The sequence below is a fragment of the Phragmites australis genome, chromosome 9, assembly GCF_958298935.1.
Source record: "Phragmites australis chromosome 9, lpPhrAust1.1, whole genome shotgun sequence".
Classification (NCBI taxonomy): Eukaryota; Viridiplantae; Streptophyta; class Magnoliopsida; order Poales; family Poaceae; genus Phragmites; species Phragmites australis.
In genome coordinates, this window is record NC_084929.1 from 161,540 (window position 1) to 182,431 (window position 20,892).

Consider the following 20,892-nt stretch of genomic DNA (forward strand, 5'->3'; position numbering starts at 1 on the left):
ACATCCACCACCCCGACACAATGTCGAGAGCGGGTGGTAGCCACCGTGACAAGATGCCAGACAGCGTACTGCTAGAGTCAAGGTTCGTCAACAAGGAAGCGGCGGAAAAAGTGCGGAAGATGATGGTGCCCGAAGGCCAGCGGGAGGCCTCGGTGGTGAGGCCGGCGAGCTTCCCGCCGGTCATGGACCGGCCAGGGTGCATCGTCCTCTTCATTTCCTTCGTGGCGGCCGGGCTGGTGCCGCTGTTCTCAACCTTTTTCCTCCAGATCCTCGACACGTTCGGGATCCAACTGGCACACCTCAGCCCGAACTCGGTCGTCATCTTGGCGATCTTCGCACATTTTTGCGAGATGTTTGTCGGGGTGCCACCGTCGGTGTCGCTGTTCTGACACTTCTTCATGCTACGGCCGGTCGGGAAGAAGAGGGGCTTCTCCAAAGCGGACGTCGCTGGCTGCTGCAACTTCTAGCTGCGGGATGGCTTGACGGAGGTGTACATCCCCCAGGTGCTCCGGAGCAAGTGGGATGACTGGCGGCGCGACTGGATCTACGTCGACGTAAGCCCCCAAGATCGCCTTACGCTGCTGGAGGTGGCGGCGGAGCCCCAGAGGTCAATCTGGGAGGCGGCGCCGTCGGTGGACAAGCGGATGCAGCCGGTCCTGGACCGCATAGAATACATGCGCCAGGTCGGCCTTACGTCGGTGATGGTGGTGGCGGATTTCCTGCGCCACCTCCTGGCGCCCTTGCGGGAGCGGGTCCGCCCATGCTGGATGTACACAGGCTCCCAGGACATCACCAGGACCTAGATCGGTGAGGACTGGGACCTAGACGTGGCAGCACTGGCAGGTCTGCTCCGAGTGGTGACCGGCGTGGAGGACCTGACCCGGGCGGTACTCCCCCGGGAACAGCTGGCGCTCTGCGCCGACCCGAACCGGGTGGCGCTGCAAGCGACGCTGCCCGAGTTCGACGCCCAGGGCCTGGTTGACAGGCCGGAGTGCTGGAACCCCGGGACCATCCAGATTCCCGGGGTGGAAGAGGCGACCGGCCGCGCCGCCAGTGGCAGGCAGCAGGCGAGCGGCACGGGGGCCGCGGACGGCCCAGCGCAGACCGGTGGTGCGGGCGACGCGGGTGGCAAGCTGCAGGGCAGCAACGTGGGCGCTGCGGGCAGTAGGCCACAGGCCGGCCGTGGGACTACTACAGGCAGCAGCCACCAGGCCGACGGATGAAGCGCCGTCGGCAGTGGAGCAGCGGCGGTGCCGGGGGACAAGGGAAAGCATCCCCGGATGGTCGTGCCCCAGCCGACATCCTCGTCGTCGCCATCGCCTCCACAGCAACGACCGTCGATGGGCGACGTGAAGGAGGGAGGCCAAGGCGGCCAGTCGTCCGGCGTGAGGTCCGCGAGGGAGGCGAGGTCCGGGGCTCTGGAACACGGAGACCAAGGCCAGCGCTCAAGCGGGTCTACAGCGAGTGCCCAGGCCGGACCGCCGCCGGTAACCGGCTCCGCGGCGGCCCCGCAGAGCCCCCCGCCGAAGAGGAGGGAAGATTCCGGGTCGAAGCCGTCGAGCCCGGAGTTCAAGATCCCGGAATCGCGATGGCAATACCGAAGATCGAAGACTATGTAAGTTTCTTTTTTTCCCCGAGCATGTTTCGCCCGAATTGAGTTGGGGACTGACCTTTGTTTGCTTTCGGGCCACCCAAGGACGCCGCCGGAGACCAGAGACGGCCGAAGGCGCTGAGACTGGCTCCTGCCCCCGAGCCGAGTGCGCCTAAGCCAAGCGCGCTGGCCGAGCCGGAGCCGCAGAGTACGCCAACCAAACCAGAGCCGCAAGCATCGCCCTGCCCCAAGCCGAGGGCAGAGGCCACGCCCGAGCAACCGGCGCTGGCCGAGCCCGCCCCGAGCACTTCGAGGGCAGGGCGGGTGGCCTTGGCGAGGGCGGTGTCGATGTGGCAGGAATCGGGGACCCCGAGCACCTCGACAGAGAGGGCTCACAGGGGACCCAACGCCCGGCCGTCGTCTAGCCGGTCCATAGAACACCTCCCAGATGTGCTCGGAAGCGCCCGGGAGGTGATCGAGCGGCTGGAGGCGGCCATGGCAGAGGAGCGGGCGCAGCTTGAGGAGGACCGCACCGCCCTTGTTGACGAGTGGGAGCGTCTGGCGGAAGTTGGCCGCCTTTTGGAGGCTCGCATCGCCGCGGCCCGTGCCGCCCATGAGAGGGAGCGGCGCGTGATGGCCGAGGAGCAGGAGGCCCTGGAAGAAGCGTGCGAGGAGGCCATCGCTGCGCAAGAGGAAGCCACCCGCTTGGGTGAGATATCACGGCGGCGGGCCGCAGAGCTGCTTGCCAGGGAGCGGTTAGTGCGGGCTCGGGAGGAAGCCATCCTGCCACGCGAGAAGGCAGTGGAGGCCTCCCAGGCAGAGCTGGCCCGCCTAAAGGACGAGGTCGAGCAGAGCTGTGTCGAACTCCACCGTCGGGAGGAGGATGTCGCGATCCGCGAGACCGACGTCGACATTACGGCGATGGCTCTGGATGCTCGGGAGGAGCAGCTGACTCGCCGGGAAGCGGAGGCTACCACGGCGTCGGTGGCTTTAACTGCTCAGGAGGAGCAGGCCGCCAGGTGGGAGTCGGAGCTGACTGCTCGAGAGCAGGCCCTCTCTGCCCTCGCCGAGCAGATGAAGCAGAAGAAGGCCGAAGTCTTGGCGCCCAGCGTCATCCCGACCAGCGTGACCGAGGAGCTAAGCCTTGTGGAGCGGCTGCGGATCCTGAAGGACGAGCTCGAGACCGTTAATGCCGAGCGAGCCAATGTGAAGCTGATGATGCGGGACATTCTTCGGTAGGCACGGAGGTCAGTGAGGGTGGCTGGGCTCGGGTGAGTCTACGTGGGCGAGAAGGGGATGGAGCAAGCAACCATCGGCCACATCGCCCTCGGCTTTGAGGAGATCAGCCGGTGACTCAAGGCGCTTCCCTGGGTTGTGCAGGAGTTAGCCGCCCGGGAAGGGCATGGTCTGGCCCAAGCAGTGGCCGAACACATCCTAGACTGTTACCGGAGCCGGGACCCGAACTTCTCGCTGGAGCCAGTCCGGGAAGGGGTGGTCGAGGACGAGGAGGAGGCCACCCGGGAGGCTGTTCGGGGCGTCACCGCCGAGGTGGCGGCTTGCTTCATGCGGGAGCCACCACCGCCGCCGAGAAGTGGCAACAGCAGCGAGGACTCCTCGCCGCCTCCTGAGCCCGCCGACCTAGATTAGGCTTTTGTATTTTTCTCTTCTTTGACTTGATGTAAATATGGGAGTGATCCCTCAGAATAGCTCCTTTTTTGAATATAATGGAAGCCTTTCCTTGGGGTCGCAACTCCAGTATTGTCTTGTTGCTTGATGAAGTCCCTGCTCTTTTCACTTGGTGTCTCGAGGAGTACTTAGTCGGACCGAACCCGACCTCCCCCCCCAGAGCGAAGCGCCACGACCACTCATCGCCTGAGTAGTGAGGTCTCTCTGCGCGTTCAGCTCCCGAGCCCTCGCGAGTCTGCTGCGACTAAGTCAAGAGACAAAGGCACGAACTTCCTTGCTCGAGAGATAGGTCGATCCAGCACGAAACACGCCACGACCGGTGAACGCTTTCCCATTTTGCGACCACTCAAACAAGCAGACCGGAGACGCGTGCAGGCGGAAATACGACCAAGAGTCCCCATGGTTTGGTGGTGCCCGAGCTATGACAGACCGAACCGGGCACCGACAGCCCACCCCCAGGGTCTAGGCTCCCGACCGCTCTTTGCTCGAGCGGTAGGATTACCCGAGAACCTCAGAGGCTCGGTAGTGCCCGGGGTACTTTTAAGCGGGCTGAGCACCACGACCACAATGAAGGACTTCGGTTAGACATTACCATTCGTACGGTACACCTTTCTACTGCATGTACTGTCGTTCTGGGAAAAGCGAACACTTGGGCAGGGTTTTATGCGCGAGGAGACCATCTCGCTGAACAGATTAGAATGCGAGGGTCCCGAGGATAACTCAGAAGCAATAGATTACTGAATGTAAATTTGTATGACTTTAACCACTCACCGGACAGCTGTCCGCTTTTCGGCCGACCGATCCAGGAGAGGTGTGCGCTCCGAGCTCGGGGTGCCCGGGAACTTGGTTCCTTCAGACGGAGCGCCTGAGCACCAACAAGCACGAGGGGGAGCCCGGGCCCAGGCGATCCCGACCACTAATGCCTAAGCGGTAGGATCACCCGAGGACCCCCTGGGCCTGAGCAGCGACCTGGGCACTAAGCCCCTCGCGGTCGAGCTGCTTTTATTCTTGGTTGTTGATCTGTAGCTTTGGGAAATAGAAAAAGACTCTTTGTTTGGTGCACTCTGTTAGTGCGGTACTTATTAGACTGCTCTCGTTTTTGACCCGAGACCTCTCGAATACCTGGACCAGCAAACTATATAGGCAGAGGCATAACCCAAAGGTCCTATGGTTTGGTGGCGCCCGAGAATGACAGACCAGATCGAGCACCGACAGCCCGCCCCCGGGGTCTAGGCTCCGGACTACTCTTTGCTCGAGTGATAGGATTACCCAAGAACCCCAGGGGCTCGGTGATGCCCGGGGCACTGCCATGACACCGAACACCACAGCCTACCACAACAGACATAGTTCAGCAGCAACTGCCTGCGCGTAGACCGATCGGGATTCTTTTATCAACGGAAAAAATGAGAGAGCGTGTTTTTCTCGCACAATTGAGCATCTCACCAGACAGATTAAACATATGGATTCCAGAGGAAAAAATAAAATTTGAAGTAAGAACTGGACAATGATAATATGTATTGACAACTTTGTACAAGACTGACTTACATGGTTAGTGGTAGCCCCTGGCCAACTTGGGCGGGGGGGACCCCTGCCTAGTTGGCCCGAGCACAAACATGCCACCTATGGATAGAACTTACGCAGATGCTCGATGTTCCATGCGTTTGGGAGCGGCTGCCCGTCCTCTGCAGCCAGCCGAAAAGAGCCTTCTCGCGGGACACCAATCACGGTAAAGGGACCTTCCCACATAGGGGACAGTTTATTCCTTCCTTCGCGCGATTGGACGCGTCGGAGAACTAGATCCCCAACCTCGAGTGACTAGGCTCGGATGGGACGCTGATGATAGCGCCGCAGGCTTTGCTAGTATCTGGCTACTCGGACGGCAGCACGCCGCTGGCGCTCTTCCAAGTAGTTGACGTCGTCGCGCCTTCGCTGTTCCTGTTCGCCTTCAGAATAGGCATGCACCCGAGGGGAGCCAAGAGTGAGCTCGGAGGGGAGGACCGCCTTAGCGCCGTAGACGAGGAAGAAAGGAGTCTCCCTGGTGGCACGACTTGGCGTGGTCCGATTGGCCCATAGCATAGCAGACAGCTCGTCGATCCACCCTTTCCCGTGCTTTGCGAGCAAGTCGTAGGTCCGGGTTTTGAGCCCCTTCAGTATCTCAGCATTGGCACGCTCGACCTGCCCATTGCTCCGAGGGTGAGCGACAGAGGCGAAGCAGAGCTTGATGCCGAGGTCCTCGCAGTAGTCCCCGAACAGGGCACTTGTGAACTGAGTTCCATTGTAGGTGATGATCCTGTTCAGGACGCTGAAGCGACTTGTGACACTGCGGATGAATTGAAGCGTCGTGTTCTTGGTAACCTTGACCATTGGAACTGCCTCCGGCCACTTGGTAAACTTGTTGATAGCGACATAGAGGTACTCATAGCCCCCGATTGCTCGGAGGAATGGACCCAAGATATCCAGCCCCCAGACCGCGAAGGGCCATGAAAGGGGGATGGTTTGAAGAGCCTGAGCTGGCTAGTGAATCTGCTTTGCGTGGAACTGGCACGCCCTGCAGTGCTGAATCAACTCGGAAGCATCCTGAAGAGTTGTTAGCCAGTAGAAACCTTGCCGGAAGGTCTTCCCGACCAGCGTGCGGAACGATGCATGGCCACCGCACTCGCCCTCGTAGATCTCAGCGAGAAGCTCGCCGCCTTCTGCCCGGGTGATGCATTTCAGGAGGACACTGTAACACACTAATTTTTAACTTTTTCCTAATAGTAAAGAATTTTTGTTAGAAGTGTTGTGCTAGCTCTTGAAAACCCTAGAGAGAAAAACATTAATTTATACAGCAAATAATTAATTAGGAATTGTTTGTCGCATTCATGTTGGAATAGATGCATTAGTGTTTGATTGTGTGGAAAGACCCTTTTGAAGAAAAACCCCAAGCGCGATATTTGGAATTTAAAAGAAAATCAAATGAAGAAACAAAGAAAAGGGGGAAATTGGAAAATGCTTTTAAAGGAAAATTTTCCTCACTCTCTCTGGGCCGAAATCTTCTTTCCCGACCGTTTTCCTTCCTCCCTACCCGGGCCGGCCTGTTTCTTTTCCGCCTCCCCGCTTGGGCCGGCCGAAGGCCGCGGCCCATCGACGCCGGAGCATATTCCTCCAAGAAGCGCCTGGCCAATTGCCGTGTTCACCCGCAGAAACTGCCAAGTGGGGCCCACGTTTTCTTCCTTCTCCCGCCCGCGCAGGACTCCGCCTGAGTCCGGAACGAAGCCGACACCGTTCACCGATCTCCCGCGTCCGTATCCCAACCGAAGCAAGCCATATCCGATTCGCTCGATCCTATCCTCTCCTTCCGCCTATATAAAGCCCAGACCCCCCCTCGGTTCTTCCATCTAAAGCGTGCGCAAGAGTCTAGCCCCGCCGCCGCCATTACCGAGCCACTCGAGCTTCAACGCCGCTGTTCCGACGCTCGGTTGCCATAGCCGAGCCGCGCTTGAGCATCTTCGTCGTCTACCGCGTACGCTGCAGCTTTCTTCATCGAGTTTTGGCCGCCGGAACGCCCTCCCCGACATCGCCCGAGGCCCGCCGACGTCTACCCCGCCGCCGCACGCCACCCGAGCCACGCTGTCGTCGGTATGTGACTAAAACGGAACCCCCGCGCTCCCTCCTCTCTCTACCGCCGCTCACCGTCGCCCCCCGTAGCCGACGACGAGGTCCGCCGCCTCTCCGGCGAGTAGCACCGCCGCGCCGAACGGTCCACCACCGTTCTCCTCTAGCGTCGGTCGGCCGTGGAAGCCACGCCATACATTCGTTGCAAACATTCATTTCTATCTCCGTAATTGCAGGTGGCGACAAACAAATTAGCTCTCAAATATTTAATGCAACAATATAGTGCGCAAAAAAATATTCCGAATAAATAAATTTCATGACACTAATTTATACCGTGCCATTCAATAGCTGTTGCAACGGCAATATGTGAAAAAAAATTGCTGGGTGGTGGTTATGGCGGTTGGGAAAAATCAATTTAATATAAGGGAGAGAAGATAGTGGATGAGATATAGAGTAGCTGTTGGAGATGAATGGAACGAGGGATGCTGTAATAGTGATAGGGGATGCTGTAATAGTATTTTTGAGGATGAAAATTTAGGGTAGCTGCTGAAGATAACCTTAGCATTTGTTTCTTTTCATGCTAATCCTGAAAATGTTCTCTTACTGGTTTTCCTCGGTCTCTAGGTGCATATATAATCAGTGCTAGAGCAGATTCCTATAGTTTTACGTGGATATTTTGTTATATGTTGGACTAATTAATAATACAGCAAAAGTTGTGTTCAGATTAATCTTGGCCTATATAAAATATATATCGAGCTGCTACGGTGGTGCAATGCTATGATTAGAACAAATATTCATCTGTGGCTCATGCGATCGAATCGGTTTAGAGTTTAGAACCGGCTGGAGGAGTGGAACCAGTTGCTGTGCCATGTGCATAAGTGTTACATGCACCAACTTACATGCATGTAAACTCAAGAAGTTTGCATTTCTTATTGGCTTCCTGATCCATCATAGCTAACTGCCCTAAACCCTGATCATCATGCATGGTACTCTAAAATGACATCTGTTTTGAGTCTTGAAAAAAGAAAAGACTAGAAGCTCTTTGTTTCGGAATTTGGTCTCATTTTTTTGGTCAAACTCCAGAATCAATCAATGGCGGCTGCCAACGCCACTTGGGAGCAATCCAACTAACCCAATTGCTTAATCAAACACACATTGACCTTTTTCTTGGCTTGAGAACTCCATCAGTTAAGAAATAGTAGATGTTTTTTTGAAAAATCAAACGTTATATACTTTAATTAATATTTAATCAAATTATAAGAATATCTAGTGCATAAAAATTATACAATTAGATTTATAATTCAAAATAATTTCATAATATATAGATTTTGTAGCTATAAATGATATATTTTGTAACAAAAACTTAGTCAAAATTTAACTTTGAAGATCGAGTCTAAAAAAATACGCATTTTATTTTTGAACGGAGGGAGTACTCAACATAGATGATGACTTCTAAAAATTGGATCAAACACTAGATAAACTAATTGTCGAATATCTAACTATGAGGTATATGCGCATAAGGAATATATCATATACGAACAGGGTATGTACAACACGTATTAAGAAGCTTTAGATATCACGGAACCAAATCAGCGGTACTTGATACACTTAGAATCACGGAAGTACATATCAGGAAGGTTTCGATTAGTTACCTAACTCAATGCGGTTAGTACTCAAAACATATCTATCTACTTAGACATCAAGAAAGATAACTCCCTATCGACCACGACTAGATAGGAGCTGGTACCTCACCCCTATATAACGCGAAAAGGCTGTGGGAAGAGGAACACGAGAACAACACACAAGGAAAACACAGGAAGAGAGAACTCGAGGCAAACATCAAGACCCTATCAGAGAAGTTACTTGGTGACCTTAGCATTAGGTTAGAACATATCTGTTAGACTCTTTGTAATAGATTTAGCCCCATTACCTATACTGGAGTTCATCAATATACGACAGCAACATCCCCACAGGCATAGGGTATTACTCCAATCAGAGGTCCGAACCTATATACATCGATTGTCCCGTCTCGTGATTAATCCCTGCACTCGAAGGTACCTAGTCAATTTACGAACACATTGTCAATAACTAATCTTCGACAGTTGGTGCGCCAGGTAGGAGCCTTCTTCTGCTTTGCAAGATTAATCATGTCTTGGGCTCACGTTTACGTCGAATTCTCCAATGATGGCTTCTACGACCACTTCGAGTCCACGGCGGACAGCTTCGAGTCCCCTCTCATCAACTCGGAGATCATATTCGAAACCATGGTTTTCCGTTGGGACGCCCAAGGTGGACTAATCCATACCAGTACCCTCAAATCCAGACCAGTGGATGCGTACCGTGAGGTGGGACATCTCGATTGGGATCCCGTGGAGCCTAATGTTCTCCACTGTATAGACACCGACAACGACGAGGGTGGCAATGGTGATTCTAACACTAGCCAGAGCAACCGTACAGATCGATTCTTGTATATAGCTAGAAGCAACGACCCCCCATCGATTGACCCAATGACGATCCAGAGGCCGTAGTCGACCATGGCACGGAAATTCCCAAAGATCCGGCGATAGCTGTCGCCCCCAACGGTACCGACACTGAGTTACCACCAGAAACATCCGCAACTGGAGCCTTGCGTGCACCCGACATGACCCTTCACCGACGGACCATGGGAGAACATATGCCTCCTGGCCTCTCCCAGCGAGTTCCGGTGGGTACGCCTCTGCTTGTGACAACTCACAGCTCGAGAGAGAAGCTCCCTCCGAACAGTCACCATGAAACCTCATCAGCTCGACCGCCACCGAGCCTTGGTAATGACGTGTTCAATACTCTGGATGCTAACATACGAGGAGCACATATGATCCTTCGATCCCTTCCAGAGTTAGATCCGGTGAATCCGCTAACCCCTATGGTCAATCAAGTCAAGACCCCACTCGATGCAGCTCAGATCCAAGTTGCTCGAGCAAATAATCCCAGCAATTCTAGCCCCCCCCCCCCCCCAGTCGGTACGGTCCCAACTCAAGGAGCCACGGGTGGGAACACTCTCGAGTAGGGGAATCTCAGATGGGAAGCTCAAGTGGAGAATTCAAGGTATGCATGCGGTACCATTGCATTCTCTAGCTCATAAGCTACTCATCTATCCAATCCATTTTTGTTTTCATAGAGGAATCGAGTAGTTCTTGAAGTTCTTGGGATTCTTTAGCTTTTTGGAGCAAAAATAGAGTTTTAGTTGAATCTGAGCTCTAGAATCGTGTTAGTAGTTGATGAGCAAGTTTTAGTACCCTTAGACTATCCCTAACATGCTCTCTTTAGTCTTGGAAAAGATCACAACTCGAATCAACCAAAAATCCACTCAAGAACAGCTTTTCTTGCTGACTCAGATACTTCGGACTCGCCCGGATACTCCAGGTTCAGCAGGATTTATCCGATGAATTGTGTTCAAAATTGGTTAGGGTTTAGGGTGCGAGTTTGGTTTAGGATTCATGTACACGTTTGTGTAGCACAGATTTGTAAAATGAGTCAAATCACCCGAGTGGAAAAATCATGAAGAAACCAAGTCTGTATTGCTCGGATTATCCGGACAAACCCGGAGACTCCAGGTAGTTATGTAATCGTGTAGCCGAGAGATCCGTTCGGAACCTCACTCGGAGTGTCCGATATATCCCGGATAGTCCGGACCAACCCGGAGGTTCCGAGTCAAGTTAAAATAATGCTAACCGAGAGCCTTTCCCGGAGGATGTCCCGGATACTCCAGGCTAATCAAATAAAAAGTAGTAACCGAGCACCTCTTACGGAAGGTCACCTGGAGGGTCCGAGCCCGGATACTCCGAACCAGTCCGGATACTCTAGATGGCTGTTATTTTCCGGATTTCATTTAGATCGTTTAGTATTGTATTGATTCGTATATCTTATACTTCTAGCATGTTGTTAACTACTGTGGCATGCATTGTTGCACTTTATTCATACTCATGGCATTGCACGCGTTATTCTTTTTAGAAGACGTCGAGCCGGTCATCCAAGAGAGCGAGGAAAACTTTGGGTAGCCACCTGAACAGCAAGGCAAGAATCTATCGTATTGCACCCTATCAGTTGAATTGAATGAATTCTAAATATTGATAAATTATACTTATGTATAGGTTTGCATGTATAGGGAGTCGATGTTAGGAACAAATGGGTAGAACTTACGCCAATTGCATTCTTCTATCTTGATGACTTGTTCATCCACGCTTCTTGTAGCTTTGAGATGATGTTATGTCTGGGCACAAGTTTGACTTATATGCTTAGCCATGCTTAGGTCTTTCGGTAGAAATCGAACGACGGCTTTTTCCGTTGTTCGCGAGCATAGGATTTATTTTTGTTGCACAAATACATGTTTGAGGTTGTTATGGTTGGTTGAGTGGTGAGTATGTGGACGGTGTTAGGGGTGTCATCTACCCTCAAGGAAAGTCCGGGGGCAGTTTGGGAAGGGAACCCGGACACCGTAGGCCGCTTGCATCATTTAAGGCCGTCCGTCAGTACAGTTGGCTTTAGCACTTACCTTACCACATGCCGATCCAATGATAAGGTGAGCCGAATATCTTCGCAGCTGTGGCTTTGTGGGGCTTGAACATCAATGGTGTGAACGGACGGGCTTGTAAGTGGTACTAGTTTACTCCGGGAGTAGTTCTAGTACCGCCGCACAAAGCGATGCATGCCGCACACGGTTGGGGCTGGTTGGGAAAGGTTGACACGAGTACCACCTTGTGTGCACTTTAGCGGGTGACACAAGCCGTATGGTCCCCGAGTCGTATGGGTCCAGGAGTATCCCCGTGCAGGGTGTGAAAACAGTTCGAACTGCTGCGCTCTCGGTCATGAGCATGCTATAGTTTTATTTGTATCGGTTGTAGAGTTCTCTCTTGTGGATGATGGTTTGGATATGTGGTTTGTGGTTTGGATATGTGGGAGGTGGTCGAGATGGCACTTGTTATACATTGATACTATTGTGGTTACAGTTTCATATGATCAGTTAGTAGTTGCAGGGTAATTTCATATATGTTAGTTAAGTTAGTTGCTCACACATATGTCTAGGTTGCTTACCGCTTTAATTAACTTAACCGCATGTTTATATTCTTGCTAACAGCTCAATGTATAATCCTTAGAGTCGGGATATTATATGCCCACATTGTGTAAGTCTTGCGAGTACCTTCGTACTCACGGTGATACACTTAAGTTGATGCAGGTACTCCGGCTGCTGAGGATGGGGCGATGTTCGGCTACTTTGTGCCTGTCGATCGGGGTGACGGGCAGGAGTAATGCATCCTACTCCAAAGCTCGAGCTTTTGGAGTGGAGCCTAAGGGCATGTGGCTTCACTCTCTTTTGTTGTCTAGTTTATTCTTTCCGCTGCGTAGATCTTTGGATAGTTAGGAGTTGAGGGTTTTTTTGTCTCTTTCTAGCTCGCTTTTGTTATAAATTGTTGGAATCAGTTGCTTGTTTAATATTTGTAATATAAATATTTATTACTTGCTTTTTATTAAACTCTGTTGTAATGTACTATGTTGGAGGCATGTGTTCCGATCCTTGGGCATAAAACACGTGCCGGAACTACCGGAACAGAATTCTGGTTAATCGTCAAGGTTGGATTATGAATAATGATCCTCTTGATGATTAATTAGAATATTATTTGGATGGTTCCTCACAGCATGTATAGAAACTTGATCCTGGCATACATGTGCAATGCATCTGGTTTGTTCTTTTGAAAACTGGGAGTAACAACCTGTAGCTCCTCCAGCTCAACCTAAAGGGCTGTTACGTGCACCTATTGGCTAGCTGTGGCGGCATGTACGGCCGCAGCCTCGATAGCGGCCCCTAGGGGTACGGTGACACCATCACTATGTTGCTGCTGAAGGGCCTCCGAAATGATAGGGGTCCCGCCCCAACAACAGCCAGGGCCGCAGTCGGGTCAACGGTGGCTACCCGGCCCTCGATCCGCTCAGCGATGGTGTTGGGAAACGGGCAGGCTACGATATCCTAAAACAAAAATTTCTACCGTATTCACTCAGGAAACCATGCTAGTAGGAGATCATAGATCGTTACCACTCGACATACAGTGCAGCGGAAGAAGAGTTGGAGTAGACCTATCCAACGTCGTGCGCATAAAACTCCTCGAGCAGCTTCTCAATCAGATCCACGACTAGCCCCGTGTAGATGGTCACACTCCTCGACCAACTCCGAGCAGGTGGTCGTGCTCCTCGACCAGTTTCTCGACCAACTCCCGATTAGGTCTGTCGCGTCCTCGGCCAATTCTAAGTGGTCGCGTTGTGCTCCACGACTAGATGAGCAGGTACGTCGACCAGTTTGTCATGGCCGGTGACCAATCCCAAACACGTCGCGATTAACTCGCCGAAAAGATCAGTACCGCAATAGCAGCAGCACATCTACGATATCCACACGTACCGAGCGCCAAACTCGCGGCATGGTGCGCGAGTTCATTCTGCAGAAGTCCATGTGTCAGAACTTCATCACGTTGTTATATGATCAGGCTCGCCTACCAGATAAAATCCGTCGCCTTTCCATGCACCACAATGGTACTGCAGACAGACTGAAGACAGACATTGATTTATGGCTTGTTCGGTCTCTGACAATCTTCGGGAAAGCAGATGAACATGTCTTGGAATTTAGTAAATAATACAAGCTGCTACAAGTCTTGGACCTAGAAGAATGTGAAACCTTGAACGATGAGCATGTCAAGAACATATGCAACCTGTTGCTGCTCAGGTATCTAAGCCTCGGGGGTAACATTACAACGCTTCCGAAGGAGATATCAAAGCTGAAAATTCTGGAGACACTCGATGTAAGAAGTGCGAGGGTAAAGATTCTTCCCATACCCATAAAGTCATCAAGCTTCCAGGTTTGATTCATCTACTTGGAGCGTTCAGGCTCCCAGATGTGGGCAAGGGAATGAAAAAGCTCCAGACCGTCCTGCCCAAGAGGTGTAACCTGGAGACGCTGGCAGGATTTGTTGCTGACCAGAGTCCAGCGTTTCCTCAACTCAGAGTCATATGAACAGCTTGAAGAAGGTGAAGGTATGGTGCGAGCCCACCGCGGATGGAAGTAATAGCTTTACCCATCTTTCATGCCCCCTCCAGGAGTTCATCCAGAGAGGCACCAAAGTGATGGATGGTCGTTCACTCTCTCTGAGCTTCGAGGGATGTTCTCAAGACTTCCTGGATTTTTGCCCGGACGATAACTGCTACTGTCTCAGCTCGCTGAAGCTACACGGGGAGCTGCAGAGACTGCCGCTGTTTGCAACCAAACCTGGACTCCCCCGCAACCGCTGCCCCGCCCACGGCTATAAAACACAAATCGAACCTCTAGTCGCGCTTCCTTGTACTCGGGGAAGGGTGTGGACGGCAAGGTCAGGGAGGGTGGAGGGCGCGTTGGAGCCGTGGAAGGCGTGGTCGGCGAGGGAGGAGGGTGTGGTGTAGCTGTGGACGATGCGGTCGGGGAGGGCGAAGGGCGCTCCAGATCCGTGGACGGCGCGGTCGGGGAGGGCTGAGGGTGCGTCGGATGACATCAGCGTGCTGACTGGGCATGCTGACGAGGCTGGCTGGGCTAACGTGGCTTGCCACGTAGGATAAAATCGCACATGTGGTACTCTGACGTGGCTTCATAAGGTGACTGGGATTATGACCACACGTGACGGCTTCTAATTGGCTAGCGAAGGGGTATGGCTGGATCTAATCGTGGCCGTCGGTTGAAGATCGAGCAGAGGAGAGGACGTCACCTGGGCTCCGGTGGTCGGTGTCGTTGACTACGGGCGGGCACGACGCGCCAGCTCGGGCGGGTCGCCGGAATAGCACTCCGGCGGCCGATTTGCGATGGCGAGCGGTGGAAGAGGGTGCGGCGACAATGGCGAACCTCCCTGGCGGTCACGTTGGCGTCGGGACGGTCTCCAACGGCTAGGCGACGGTGGAGGGCGACGGCGAAGGCTCGGCGACGGCTAGAGCTTCGTGCAATGGTCGAAACTCGACGAGGACCTGTTGGGGACATCGAGATGTGGACGACGGACGGTGTCCTGAGCTTGGATGGCGTCAGGATTGCGCAGAGAGGCTCGGCAACTGCGAGGGAGGCTCGGCGGTGTCTGGCGGCGTCGCAGGAGCTCTCGGGTGGATGAAATCCGATGAGATTTTGGGACTTGGACGCGGTGGAGTACAAGGAAGCGTGGTCAGGGGTTCGATTTGTGTTTTATAGCCGCGGGAGGGGCAGCGGTTGCGGGGGAGTGAGGGGCGCGCGTTCGTGCGTCGTGGTGGCGGTTGCGGGGGAGCGGGAACAGAAGGTTGTGGGCGACGGCGATTGCGGAGATGGGCATCACAGTTAGCATGCTACCCACCCGGGTTGGATCCTCAGGATCGTTCTCAGGTGTCTCATTTAATTGAGAACGAGTGTTAGCTCGGTTGGTCAGTCTTCAAGTAGAAACGGAGCTGACCGGTTAGGGTTCAAGCGCCTGAGTAGAACTTGGTTCGTTCCTGGTTCCGTGGCTTTCTCATAAGGCCGGGAGGCATTCTACTCCCTACCCCTTTAAGAGCCTGGTTGATGGAACACAAGATTGATCCGTTCCAAAAATTCTACATTCCAAAGAGGTACCGGTACCTTCTATCTTATGAGGGGACACCAAAATGAATACGAAGAGGAGTTTTTTATGGTCCTTGGAAAGATATAACAAAATTATAACTTTAGAGGTATCATTTTTCATACCTCTCAAATTATAATTAGTGATACCTCCAAGTACCTTTCCAAGAACCATAAGGAAGCTCATTTCTTTTGCATTACCACATATTTGACAATTGTGTCCGAACAATGGATATGTACTAAACTTGTTTGTCTTGTTTCTGCATGTGTCCCTTAGGTTCTTAATTGTCATCGATGATATGACAGAATACTGGAACATCATAAAAAATGCCTTCCCCAAACATATGGCAGTCAGCAGCAGAGTGATCGTGACCACGGCTATTCAGTCTATTGCAAATGCCTGCAGCGCTAATAATGGCCATGTGTACGTAATGAGACCTCTTGACGAGGAACACTCAAAACGGTTGTTCTTCAAAGAAGCATCCTCGGATTATTATGCACCTGCTGAACAAGTCCTAAAAAAATGCGATGGTCTACCGCTTGCTCTTGTCACCACGGCGCAGCTTCTGCAAAGTAAATCTCAGCTGACACCAGAAGGATGTGCAGATTTGTGCCGCTACTTGGGTGAACACGTGGAAAAGGAGGAGACCTTAGCAAGAATGAAGCATGCCCTTCTGCAGAGCTACTACAGTCTTCCTGGCCATGTTCTCAAGGCCTGCTTGCTTTATTTGGGTATTTTCCCAAGTGGCCGTCCGGTCAGGAGGAAATGACTCATAAGGCGATGGTTAGCTGAAGGCTTTGTGCAGGCAGACTATCTACGCAGTGCTCCGGTTGTCGCAATCGACAATTTCAAGGAGCTCATGAACAGGAGTATCCTCCAGCATGTTGATATGAGCAACAATACGGAGGCCAAGACATGCCAAACTCACGGCATGGTGCGCGAGTTCATTCTGCAGAAGTCCATGTGTGAGAACTTCATCACGTTGTTATATGATCAGGCTCGCCTACCGGATAAAATCCGTCGCCTTTCCATGCACCACAATGGTGCTGCAGACAGACTGAAGACAGACATTGATTTATCGCTTGTTCGGTCTCTGACAATCTTCGGGAAAGCAGATGAACATGTTTTAGAATTTAGTAAATACGAGCTGCTACAAGTCTTGGACCTAGAAGAATGTGAAACCTTGAACGATGAGCATGTCAAGAACATATGCATCCTGTTGCTGCTCAGGTATCTAAGCCTCGGGGGTAACATTACAACGCTTCCGAAGGAGATATCAAAGCTGAAAATTCTGGAGACACTCGATGTAAGAAGTGCGAGGGTAAAGATTCTTCCCATACCCATACAAGTCATCAAGCTTCCAGGTTTGATTCATCTACTTGGAGCGTTCAGGTTCCCAAATGTAGGCAGGGAAATGAAAAGGCTCGAGACTGTCCTGTCCGATAGGAGTAAGCTGGAGACGCTGGCAGGATTTGTTGCTGACCAGAGTCCAGCGTTTCCTCAACTCATGAGTCATATGAATAGCTTGAAGAAGGTGAAGGTATGGTGCGAGCCCACCGCGGATGGAAGTAATAGCTTCACCCATCTTTCATGCCCCCTCCAGGAGTTCATCCAGAGAGGCACCAAAGTGATGGATGGTCGTTCACTCTCTCTGAGCTTCGAGGGATGTTCTCAAGACTTCCTGGATTTTCGCCCGGACGATAACTGCTACTGTCTCAGCTCGCTGAAGCTACACGGGGAGCTGCAGAGACTGCAGCTGTTTGCAACCAAACCTGGACTCCCCGGCAACCGCTGCCCCGCCCACGGCTATAAAACACAAATCGAATCTCTGGCTGTGCTTCCTTTTACTCCACCACACCTAAGCCCCAAAATCTCGTCGGATTTCATCCACCCGAGAGCTCCTGCGACGCCGCCAGACTCCGCCGAGCCTCCCTCGCCATCGCCGAGCCTCTTCATGCAATCCCGACGCTGTCCGAGCTCAGGACATCGTCCGCCGTCCACATCTCGACGTCCCTAACAGGTCCCCGTCGAGTTCCGGCCGTTGCATGAAGCTCCAGCCGTTGCCCTCCATCGTCGCCGAGCCGTTGGAGACCGTCCCGACGCCAACGTGACCCCCAAGGAGGTTCGCCATCGTCCCTGCACCCTCTTCCGCTACTCGCAACCGCAAACCGGCCGCCGGAGCACGATTCCGGCGACCCGCCCAAGCCACGCCGCCGTGCCCGCCCGTAGTCGACGACACCAACCGTCGGAGCCCAGGTGACATCCTCTCCTCTGCCCGATCTTCAACCGACAGCCACGATTAGATCCAGCCATACCTCTTCGCTAGCCAATTAGAAGCCGTCACATGTGGTCATAATCCCAGTCACCTTATGAAGCCACGTCAGCATACCACGTGTGCGATTTTTTCCTACGTGGCAAGCCACGTTAGCCCAGCCAGCCTCGTCAGCATGCCCAATCAGCACGCTGATGTCATCCGACGCACCCTCCGCCCTCCCCGACCGTGCCGTCCACGGATCTGGAGCGCCCTTCGCCCTCCCCGACCGCATCGTCCACAGCTACACCACACCCTCCTCCCTCGCCGACCACACCTTCCACGGCTCCGACGCGCCCTCCGCCCTCCCCGACCTCGCCGTCCACAATTCCGCGGCGCCCTTCCCCGACTTCGACCGGTGACCACCATCTGCACCCATCCCTGCCCGATGCTGACTGCCCTTCTGCATGCCCAGATGTCAACCCCCACTAGTAGCATTCCTGGGCAAGTCTCGCAGGCGTTCGCTTCCGCACCTCTTGCATCGGAACCTCATGATGCATTTGCTCCTCTTGTTGAATCAGGTAATGAAGCTCTGTAATTTTTCCTTAGATATTGATGGTGCTCTTCTTTCAACTTATTTAGAACATGTGTTCCTAGATATGCTTGTCTCCTCTACATTGGCACCACCGCACGAGCTAGAACATGTGTTCCTGTTGAAGCAAGAATGATGTTTGGTAGGGTTAGTCGGGGTATGAAATCAAACAGGAATGAATGAATGATGTTTTGTTGGAGTACCTTGGTTTATGAATTGAGTGTTAAAGCAATTGTGTTGCTTTTGATGAATTCTTGATATGCTGTTATGTATTTACAGTAGCTACTTATGTAATTCTTGAAACAGCTGTTGAAGCAGCTGATTATGTATATGTCATAGAAATTCTTGATATGTTATTTATGTATTTTGAACAAAGGTTGCATATGTCATAAAAATTCTTGAGTTGTGTTGATGTATGCTTGAACTTACCATGCGGTCATGCTTGTTTAGTATATTTGCGAGTATACGGGTGTGCCAGCGGGTGGCGGACACGAGTTTCAGTTTTTACCTATGACGCGTAATGTGTGCGGACGCAGGTTTAAAAATTAGCTCATGTGTACGAATTTATATAGCTTCTGCCTACGGATATGGTACCCATTGCTCTCCCTAGCTGTGGATTTTCATATCAGAATTGTACGGCGGTTGATCGTAGACTGTAACGATCCATATTTTCATTGATTAGTGCCTCCCCAATAATTAAAGTAGTATGACTGACTAACCAACTCGGATGGAGTAGCAGTAATCGAAACGAGTATAGTTACGCTCTTGCGTTCTGGTAAGTAGCTTGCTTCAATAAAACTCTCGTCTATACAGCTTCGAGAGAGAGAGAGAGAGAGGAAAGAAACAAAAAAGCTTCCGTCTATACTTCGATTCTTTTTTCTTAAAAAATACAAGGTACTTCGATTCGTTTTGGAGCATTATGAGCCGAGCGGCGCTGCACAAACACAGACATGGCAGAGTCGCTTGGAAATGTCCGGCGCGTTGATCGCTTCATGCATCTTCGCCGATTTCTTCTTCTTAGGTACCGTCACGAAATTTCTTTCTTTTTTACATACGTTCTACATGCGTTTAATTCTCGAAATATGCATGCACTTGGTCGACCTATAACGATGGATTTGCTCTGTTTCGTTCTCAGAAACGATGCAGGCTCCGGTTACTGTATTCGTTCCCTCCCTACCAAGCTCGAGAGGCTGCTGCCGCCGGAGGCCGACCACGGGCTGCGGCCGCGCGAGGGGGAGAAGAACAAGATTCGCCTCCTCAACGACCACCTCCAATAACTGATCGACAGGTACCTGATGGAGCCGTCGGAGGTGGAGGGCTCCGCGTCGACGGCTAGGTGCTGGGTGAAGGAGATGCGCGAGCTGTCGTACGACATCGATGACTTCCTCGACGAGCCAAGAACCTGTTGGAGCCTCGCCGGAGAGACAACGCACACGTTGCCGGCAGGATCACGGCCAACACACACACGCCCAAGAAACTCACGCGAACACAATGCACATGATCTCGTTTTGGTGCTGCTGAATTGGCAGCGTTTTCTGTGTCTATTACTTTGCTTAAATAGAACATTACATGGAAAGAAGAAATGACCTCCAATCAGGCCGATCACACAACGGCTAATTACCTAAACATAGCTAGTAATCTAAGGAAAATAAATCACTAATATTAGGCAGGCAAGGTTTATTGTCAACAATCTCCTCCTAAGCCTTGCCGTGCTTGCTATCAATATGGATCAGGCCGATCTTTGTGCGAAGCTCATGAAATTTGACTCTGCCTAGTGGCTTTGTCAGAATGTCACTCAGTTGCTCTTCGCTCCTGATGAACTCCACTTCGATCAGGCCTTTTTCAGCGGACTCCCGGACTAGATGATACTTCACCTCGATGTGTTTGCTCTGTCCGTGGAGTACCGGGTTCTTGATTAAAGCAATGGCGGACTTGTTGTCCACCCTCAGCAATGGCACGCTTGGCGCAGACCCCTGCACCTCTGCTAGCACTCGAGCGAGCCATAGTGCCTGACAGGCCGCATTCGCTGCTGCGATATACTCCGATTCGCAGCTGGATTGAGCCACCACTCTCTGCTTCGTGGACTGCCAGAAAATTGGGCTGCTGGCCAAGAAGAAGATGACCCCGGTTGTGCTTTTCCTTGCATCAACATCTCCTGCAAAATCAGCATCGCTGAATCCTGTCAACAACGCCTGATCTCCCTTCTTCCTGCCAAACCAGAGCCCCCAATTCTGGGTCCCTGCCACATAGCGCAGGATGTGCTTCACGGCGGCAAGGTGGTCCTCCCGTGGATCTTCCAAGAACCGGCTAACATACCCAACAGCGAAAGCTAGATCAGGGCGGGTGTTAACTAGGTACCTCAGGCTCCCGACGATGCTCCTGTACACCGTCGCGTCGACCGGCGGCTTTGAACTGAGCTTGCTTAGCTTCAGGCGTGCCTCCATGGGCACCTGGCAGGGATTGCACCCGGCCATGCCGCTCCTCTCCAGGATCTTGCCGGCGTAGGCGCCTTGACTTAGCGAGATCCCCCCCGCGCTCTGCTTCACTTAAATGCCGAGGTAGTAGTGAAGCAGGC

The 20,892-nt window shown here is 52.4% G+C and overlaps 1 pseudogene; it reads left to right on the forward strand.

Annotated features, from left to right (window-relative positions):
* Nucleotides 1-1,219: 1,219 nt before the first annotated feature.
* LOC133929580 (uncharacterized) lies at nucleotides 1,220-17,491 on the forward strand (annotated as a pseudogene).
* The last annotated feature ends 3,401 nt before the right edge of the window (nucleotides 17,492-20,892 follow it).